At 36.9% G+C, this 8,077-nt stretch overlaps 1 non-coding gene across 1 annotated transcript; it reads left to right on the forward strand.

Moving 5' to 3' along the window:
- Nucleotides 1–795: 795 nt before the first annotated feature.
- Nucleotides 796–900, forward strand: LOC112309459 (U6 spliceosomal RNA). Its single transcript, XR_002975254.1, has one exon. It is a non-coding gene; the product is annotated as a U6 spliceosomal RNA (small nuclear RNA).
- Nucleotides 901–8,077: the final 7,177 nt, after the last annotated feature.

An 8,077-nucleotide genomic window follows, 5' to 3' on the forward strand; every position in this document is an offset into this window, starting at 1 on the left:
TGTGATGCCCTTCACTCTAATCATCCTGGCTTCCCCACTGTCCGTCAACTACCCGCTTACCTCAGATATATATGAGCACTTTCAATTCTGTAGACTAATTGGATTGAGAAAACATTGTTGGTATTAAAGAAGGATATGAATGAGATGGGTTATTATGGAAATTCTGACCTAGGTCAGCTTATAAAGCTCAACATTTTCCATCATTTATAATAAACCTACCTCATGTCTGTTCTTTTCTTCTCCTTAGTCTCTTTTAAAAAAATCATGACTCTGGAGACTTTAGAGGAAGAAGAATCCAATTTTATTACGTTATTTTTTTTTGCTGGATGTGAAGGCAAAGGGTGACCTTAGACGCTTCTCTGGCTGAAGATGAAAGAGTCCCTGTCAGCTTACTTTCCTGAATGAACGGGTAGTTCTTCCCTATCCTAACCCACTGTTCTCAACGTGACTGAGTAATAAGTTGTATTCAGGCATGGAGATTTGAAGGCTTATTTATTAAAGCCACCAGCATTGTAAACCACCAGACACTAGAAACACATACCTCTGTGTCTTTTTACTTATGTTCTTTGTTTTAAGGTCCATTATAAAAGTCTTGAAACATTTCTAGGAAAACTATGTGCCTAAACAGACTTAAACAAACACACACATATTTCTCTGACTAGAGATGCCATTTGTTTATTTGTTAGTTTGTTTTATTGGGAATTGCCCCCCGAGTAAACTCCAACATGACTAGAATTTAGAAAGAGGCTTTTTAGATAAAAAGATCATAACAGATGTTTAAAGTGCAGGATGCTGGGCTGGCTTCAGCAGCACTATACTGAAATTGTTATGATACATAGAAGATTAGCATGGCCCCTGCTCAAGGATAACACACACATTTGTGAAATGTCCCATATTTAAAAAAATAATTTAAAAAAAAGTGCGAGCTTCTACTCCTGGCTGTACAGGGAAGCAGAAAGAACACCCTGGAAAATTGGAGCATAATCTGAATAAACTATGACAAAGTATATTTTCTAAATTGAAAGGAAAATAATAATATTTTATATTTATCCATGTATTTATCATTTTCAGTGCTCTTTACTCTTTCCAGCAGATCTGAGGGTTCATCTGTTGTTATTTTGCTTCAGCCTAAAAAACTTCCTCAACTACATCTTGTAGTACAGATCGATAAGCAGCAATATCTGAAAATGTATTTTATCTTAATGTTTAATGATATATTTGCTGTGTATAGAATTCTGTATTGACAGTTGTTTTTTGTTTTGTTTTGTTTTAGATCTTTTACTCTTCAAAGATTTCTGGTTTCCAGTGTTTCAGTTAAGAGCTCTTTAATTTTTTATGTAATTTTCACCTATTATTGTGTGTTTTGGGGAACTTTTAACATCTTTTTGTCTTAGTTTCATCAGTTTCAGGGTAATATATCTAGGTGTGTTTTTTATTTTATGTATTATTTGGAATTTGGTGGGCATCTTAAGTCTGTGAATATATGTCTCTCCACAAATTTGGAGTGGAGGTTGCAATTTTAAATGGGGTGTTCAGTTTAGACAGAATTGAAAGGTGACATTTAGAAAGACTTGGAAGAAGTTAGAAAGTTGAAGACATAGGCCTGCACATTTTGGGGGGAAGGAATTTGCAGGAAGAGAGAGGAACCAATGCAAAGGCTTTAAAATGACTCACAACAGGAATGTGAGTAACAGCAAGGAGGCCAATCTGGCTGGAGGTGAGGGAGGAATGAGAATGGTAGTAGAAGATGTTAGAGGGATGAGGGGGAAAGTCCTCTTACAGCACAGAGCATGTGTTTTCTCTACTAGTAGTATTCTACCAGTCAGGGCACACTCCTGGGTTGCGGGCCGGGTCCCCAGTAGGGGGCGCGCGAGAGGCAACCGCACATTGATGTTTCTCTCCCTCTCTTTCTCCTTCCCTTCCTCCCTCTCTAAAAATAAATAAATAAAATCTTTAAATAAATAGCATTCTAATTGTTCCTATTATAGTAAATTTTAGGATAGACTCTCGAAGGATGTAATCATCTTCTTTAAAGCTAGCCTATCAATCCGAACCTAAAAGGAAAGAAAAATGAGTTTGTGCAAAATTAGAAAGTAAAAAGAAAAATGCCAAATATCCCTATTGACATTAATCAGAATGCGGTTATAATTTTACCACTGACCCTAATCCCTCTCATTTTTGCTATCTCCTCTGACTGGACCATGACTTTCGTGTGGCACATCTAACTCTCAGCTTTCTAGGGCACACAATCCATTTCCTCATTTGAAAGGAAATGAAATTGGCCAGATCCTGCTGCAATGTTTTTATTTTATTCATTTTTTTTATTGTTGTTCAAGTAGTTTTCTGCCTTTTCTCCCCACCCCAGACCAACACCACAGCCCTCCCCCCCTCCCTCCCATTTCCACCCTCCTGTTAGGACAATAGTCCATGTGTCCTTTATAATTGTTCTGGCAAACCCTTCACCCTTTTCCCCTGAAATTCCGTCCCTCTCCCCTCTGGTCACTGTCAGCCTGTTCTCAATTTCAGTGTCTTTGGTTATATTTTGCTTCTTTGTTTGTTTTGTTGATTAGGTTCCTGTTAAAGGTGAAATCATATGGTATTTGTGTTTCACCGCCTGGCTTATTTTGCTTAGCATAATGCTTTCTAGTTCCATCCATGCTGTCGCAAAGGGTAGGAGCTCCTTCTTTCTTTCTGTTGCATAGAATTCCATTGTGTAAATGTACCATAGTTTTTTGATCCACTCATTTGCTGATGGGCACTTAGGTTGCTTCCAGCACTTGGCTATTGTAAATTGTACTGCTATGAATATTGGGGTGCATAGGTTCTTTTGGATTGGTGTTTCAGGGTCCTTAGGGGTTTTTTTTGAATGGATGAAATGGCAAAGTTGGTACTTGTAGAAATGATTAATAATTTATTTTCAAGAATTATATGAATGTTTTTGCAGCAATAAATCATGGTGTCTGAAAGTGTAGAAATATGAATATTTTTATCACTGATTTTATAATAGTGAATAACACATGTTAAAATAATTTTATGGTACACCTGGGCATTGTCTTTATATCATTTTCTCCCTGTATATTGACATTTTTAGAAATTTTAGTTATTGCCAAATAAATTGCTAAATAGAGCAGACTTTGTGGTGCTTTAACTACGGCCTTATGACAAAGAATTCTATTTAACTTCTTGCTACCAAAAACTGCACGTTCCTTATAGTTTCTATTCATCTATATACTTCTTTCCATTCTTAAAGTGTCTAATAATGTCATTTGTCACTGAGGAGGAGAAACAACCATAACAACAAAAACAAAAAGGCAAGCAAACCTTTCTAATTTTTTTAAAGATTCCATGCTTAAGGTAGGGTCTTGCACAGGTTGTCATTCAGACGAATAGCCTAAGCCTAATATAGAAATATTTATTCATACATTAGCAAAAAGACACTTCTGTGATACATCAACGAGAACATTTGGGCTTGCAGGGGCTGTCTTATCTTCCTATCCTGCTTACGTCTCCAATAACACTAGATTGCCCACCTTGTGCCATGTACATGGAAATACTGACTTTAGACTGAGTTTAAGAAAATGAAGTGATGAATGTAAAAAATGCTATGCCCACAATTATTAGCATTTGTCAACACTGGCAAATAGCCCAATTCTCTTTCCCCCGGATCTTTCCAAATTAGAAATTTAGTAAGCCTCAGGTGGATCTTTGGGTCAAGTGAATTTCAGACCATGTTTATACTATTGTGCCATCAGGTCTGCACATTAGTAGGCAACCCTAAACAGAGACCACCTTTGCCCATGTTCTACGTGGGAGACACAAAGGATATGAGGTCCTCTGGAATGTGCACATGGCATAGAATGCCACACCCTTATTATGTTATCTCTGCTATTTTTTTGAGACAGTGTTAGAAGGCCAGCTCAACTGTTGTTTCATCTTGAGAGAAACGACTCTGAAATTCGGAGTGAATAAGTGACTTGTAAATAACTACTCAGTCGTTATGTATGAATACCAGGACTTGAACCAAGGTGTTTTTACTAAATCCTGCATTCTTCCCATTGCATCATGGAAACTTAAAAAAAATTGGCCACATTTTTACCCACCTAAATCCCTGGAAATGACCATTGTGTTCTCCTCTTGTGTTGTGTCTGACTTTTTTGAACCAAATATTCGCAAAGTTAAAATCATATGTTAATTATAGATTTCAGAGTTGCAGGAGAAAAATTGGCTATAAACATTAGGCATACATGATTATCTCCATTGATATACTGCTGTTTGATGTATCTTGTTTTAGGATTTCCACATCTTTAGATATTGGAACAAAAATACTTTGGGACATGTGTGGTATCTTGTCACTATGCCTTATTCCACAGGAAATTCTACGTGGGGCGAGTGTTAGGTGCTCATTTCCAGCAGGGAATGGAAAGGTGGAGGTGAGTTGCTAGGGTGGAACTGGGAAGTGGTTTTCAAATATGTTCCTAATTGTCTCCAGATCTTGAGAAGCATCTCCTCACCTCAGCTCCCCACCACACCATTCAAATACTCCATTCCACATTACCCAAATGAATTGCTTACTCATCTGTTCTATATGACAAGCTTCCAGTAAGATTTATTTTTAATAAGGTCTCTGACTAAACAAAAGTTTGTAAATCATTGGAGGAGGATTGCGGAGGGGTTGAGTGGTCACTAAAAAATTCCTGGTGTCCTCCTAATTGGGCTTATACTTAGCCACTGTTCAATCCATCTCTAACACTTCTTCTTAGCTCCTCATTTCTACCTCTGATTCCAAGGGAGGTGCGAAAATATGGAAGTAATTTGCCAAAATGAGGGCTTTTCATCCAAAGGCATATAACTATTTTTCCGAGTGTGTTCATCAAACACTGAAAACAACTTGATTCTGTGAAATTTATAAATATCTGGCTTAGATAATGAGAGTGATAGCTCTGCTCTTTTAAAGTACACCACAGCTTTGGAACAATTATGAATAATTTTTAAAAGATGGATTTTTCAGCATTCAAGTGCATGATAAAGGGAAACATAATTTGTCGATGCTCTGCCAGATTGTCACTGCCCAACACAGTAATGGAGCAAATTACAACATGTTGGCCGCAGGAGACCTCTAGACTATTAACATCTTTGGATAAAGACAGAATCTGGCCTTTTGTGTTTTTTTCTATATAATGCCCAGTGTCACAGGATAAGGTACATCGTCTTTACGATTCCTCTGGTGCTGTGAGCCTGTGGGAGGGCATCATACCTCCTCTTCATTATCCACCACGTCACTTTATGAGCATCATCTTCAACTTTATTTCATTCAGAAGTGATGGAAGCCATTTGATTTAACCATATGGGAATTGTCTTCTTTCCCTCCTGTGCATCCCCAGTTCTTTCTAGTTCCTGGTTGCAGGCTTGACATGCTTCATCTGATAATGACGTTAACAATTCCTGTTATAATGTTTTTTTCTACCCTGTTCTCAAAGCTTGCTCAATGCCAACTATAGACTAGGAACCAATATAAATTCGAGGTAATATCTAGTTCTTTTTTTTTAAATGACATTACTTTCAAAGATACACATTGGCAAAAATATTTAGATTCTTATGCTTTCATTTTTCTGAAACTATACACTGTTTTCCTTAACTCATTTTGCCTCTGAATATCCTCTCGTATACATGGTGCCAGAAATTATATTTAAGCTACTTGCTTATTGAAGTGGTTACTGCAATTTTCATGCTTTTAATGTGAAGGCATTTCAGATGTGGTGTATTTAAGTGTTTAAAATCAGCAACAGCACACTCCACATCTCCACTGCCAGTTTCTGCCTTAAAATTTGAAAATCACCTTCCATCTTATGTTGAAGGACAAAGAGGCAGGGTCACCTGCTTGTGCCTTGCACTTAAATTGAGGTGGGACATCTTTTCCCTTTTTTTTTGAAGATAACTGCTATTTTCACCACAGAGAGGGGAAAAAAAAGGTTTAGTGTACGTTTCTATAATGGAACTAAAAGAGCTCAGCAGCCTGTCTGAATTGAAAGGTCTAATTAGATTCTGCTTTAATGTAAGATCTTGGCTTGGAGGTACTTAACCACTAAAAGAGAGAGGGCTTTAAAAGAGGAAGCTATAAAATGTTTAAATGTAAGCATCTGAAGTATATAACTAGGAAATGAAAATACAATGCACCGTATAAACTGAGAAATTTCTAATCCATTCTGAAAACTCCCCTTCGTGCTTATTTTCATTCAAAAGATACCCTGTTCCCATAAAGGAAATGGTCATAAAAGGAGGTGAGCTATGAGAGGAAACATCCTAGCAAGATCTCCAAGTTTAAAATAGAAGCCAGCTGTGCTAATACCGTTAGCAATACATAGAGATTTGTGACTTCCTACTCCTGCCCCTTCCAAAGGGCTACACTCCCACATTTGATTGCGCATGAAAGATTTGGAAGGTAATTTTCTCTTTTATTTTCTACTTTTTTCCAGACTGGCAAAATAGAAACTCTTAATGAACTGACCACTTTTAAGTATCTTGCTGTCCTTATGAAATTTTGGGACAAATATTCCTGAAATGTATCTGCACATCGAGCTTGACCACTTGAAGTGTTCAATTATTCCGAGATTGTATGCACTGAAATCCTAACTCTTTTTGGCTCCTTGAGAATTGAGAATTTTGTTGAGGCAGGTGAAACCTGTAACTCCTCTATTTACCTCAACCACTTGAAGCCACTTAGTTAGAACAGCTGCCTCTTGATGACAGCGTTAAGCTCCAGGGAAAAAGAAGTTTCTCAGACATGCCCTCCAGAATCTGTAATTGTCTTCTACCCCAGGATTAATTTGTAATTGAAAGGTCTTCCTGAACACTTCAACTCAGCAATTTTGTAAACTCACTCGCACTGTTCTTTTGCTTTCTCCCCTTTAAAAGCGTTCCATGCCTTTAATTGTGAGTGTGATAGGGTCAAAAAGAAAGTGTTGTGAAACAACACGCTTCTGGCCTCTACACCATCATTTTTTAGTAGAGATTAATTTCTCTGTTTTCAAACAAGCCAAATCTTAAAAGATGCTTTTAAATGAATGCAATGATGAAGAGGTTCCATTTTGTCAGTGCCTGTAGGTTTTTCCCTTAAAACAACATTAGATAGATAGATAGATAGATAGATAGATAGATAGATAGATAGATAGATAGATAAGTTTTAGTTTGGGAATTGGAGGAAGGATACTCTGCTATTGAGTGACTACTAAGAACCCAGAACTCAGGAAGGAATAAAAAGTAATGTCAAACAAATATAGATTGACACATTGACACATTAAAAAATACCTGGATGAGTTGAGGCAAGCCAGTGTATTTGCCATGCTTTTTTTTTTTTTTTTGTAAAGTTGCAAAAATATCAGAGTTTTTGTACACTCAGCTGCCAGTTCCCTCTGTTCCTGATATCACTTGGTTCATCTGTTGCAACTGATGAACCAATGTTTATACATTATCATAACTCAAGACTCTACTTTATTCAAATATCACTATTTTTCCTAAATATCCTTTTCTTTTCCAGGATATCATATTATATAGGGTAAGGCAAATGTAGATTTACAATCGTAAGTACCCAAAACACAGTTTATTCTTGTATTATTATTTATTAATTATTGTATTATTTTATATATTAACCCCTGTAAACCCAGTTTTTCCCCAACCCTGTACTTAGTCATCATGCTTCTTAGGCTCCTCTAGGTGGAAAATTTGTCCCCCTTACTTTGGTTTTGAAGAACTTAACAGTTTGGAGGGTTACTGGTCAGTTACTTCGTGGGACGCCCCTCAAACTGCCAAAAGACTCCGTTTTTTATTGCATTGCCTTTGCACCTTTGGAACATAGCTGTGGATTAGATTTGCGTGGGTCTGTTTCTGGGCTCTACATTCTCTTGCATTTATTAATGCATTTTTCCCTGTCAGTATCACACTATCCTGATTCTGATCACTTTAAAGAAGTCAAGAAATTGGGGAAACAGAGTCCTCCAAATTTGTTCTTTTTTAGAAAACATAAAAGCTGGAAAAAACTGTTATAGGTACTTGAAGTCTTTTATTGAAGGTTAAAAGACAA

This window comes from Desmodus rotundus, chromosome 3 (genome assembly GCF_022682495.2).
Source record: "Desmodus rotundus isolate HL8 chromosome 3, HLdesRot8A.1, whole genome shotgun sequence".
NCBI classification, from domain to species: Eukaryota; Metazoa; Chordata; class Mammalia; order Chiroptera; family Phyllostomidae; genus Desmodus; species Desmodus rotundus.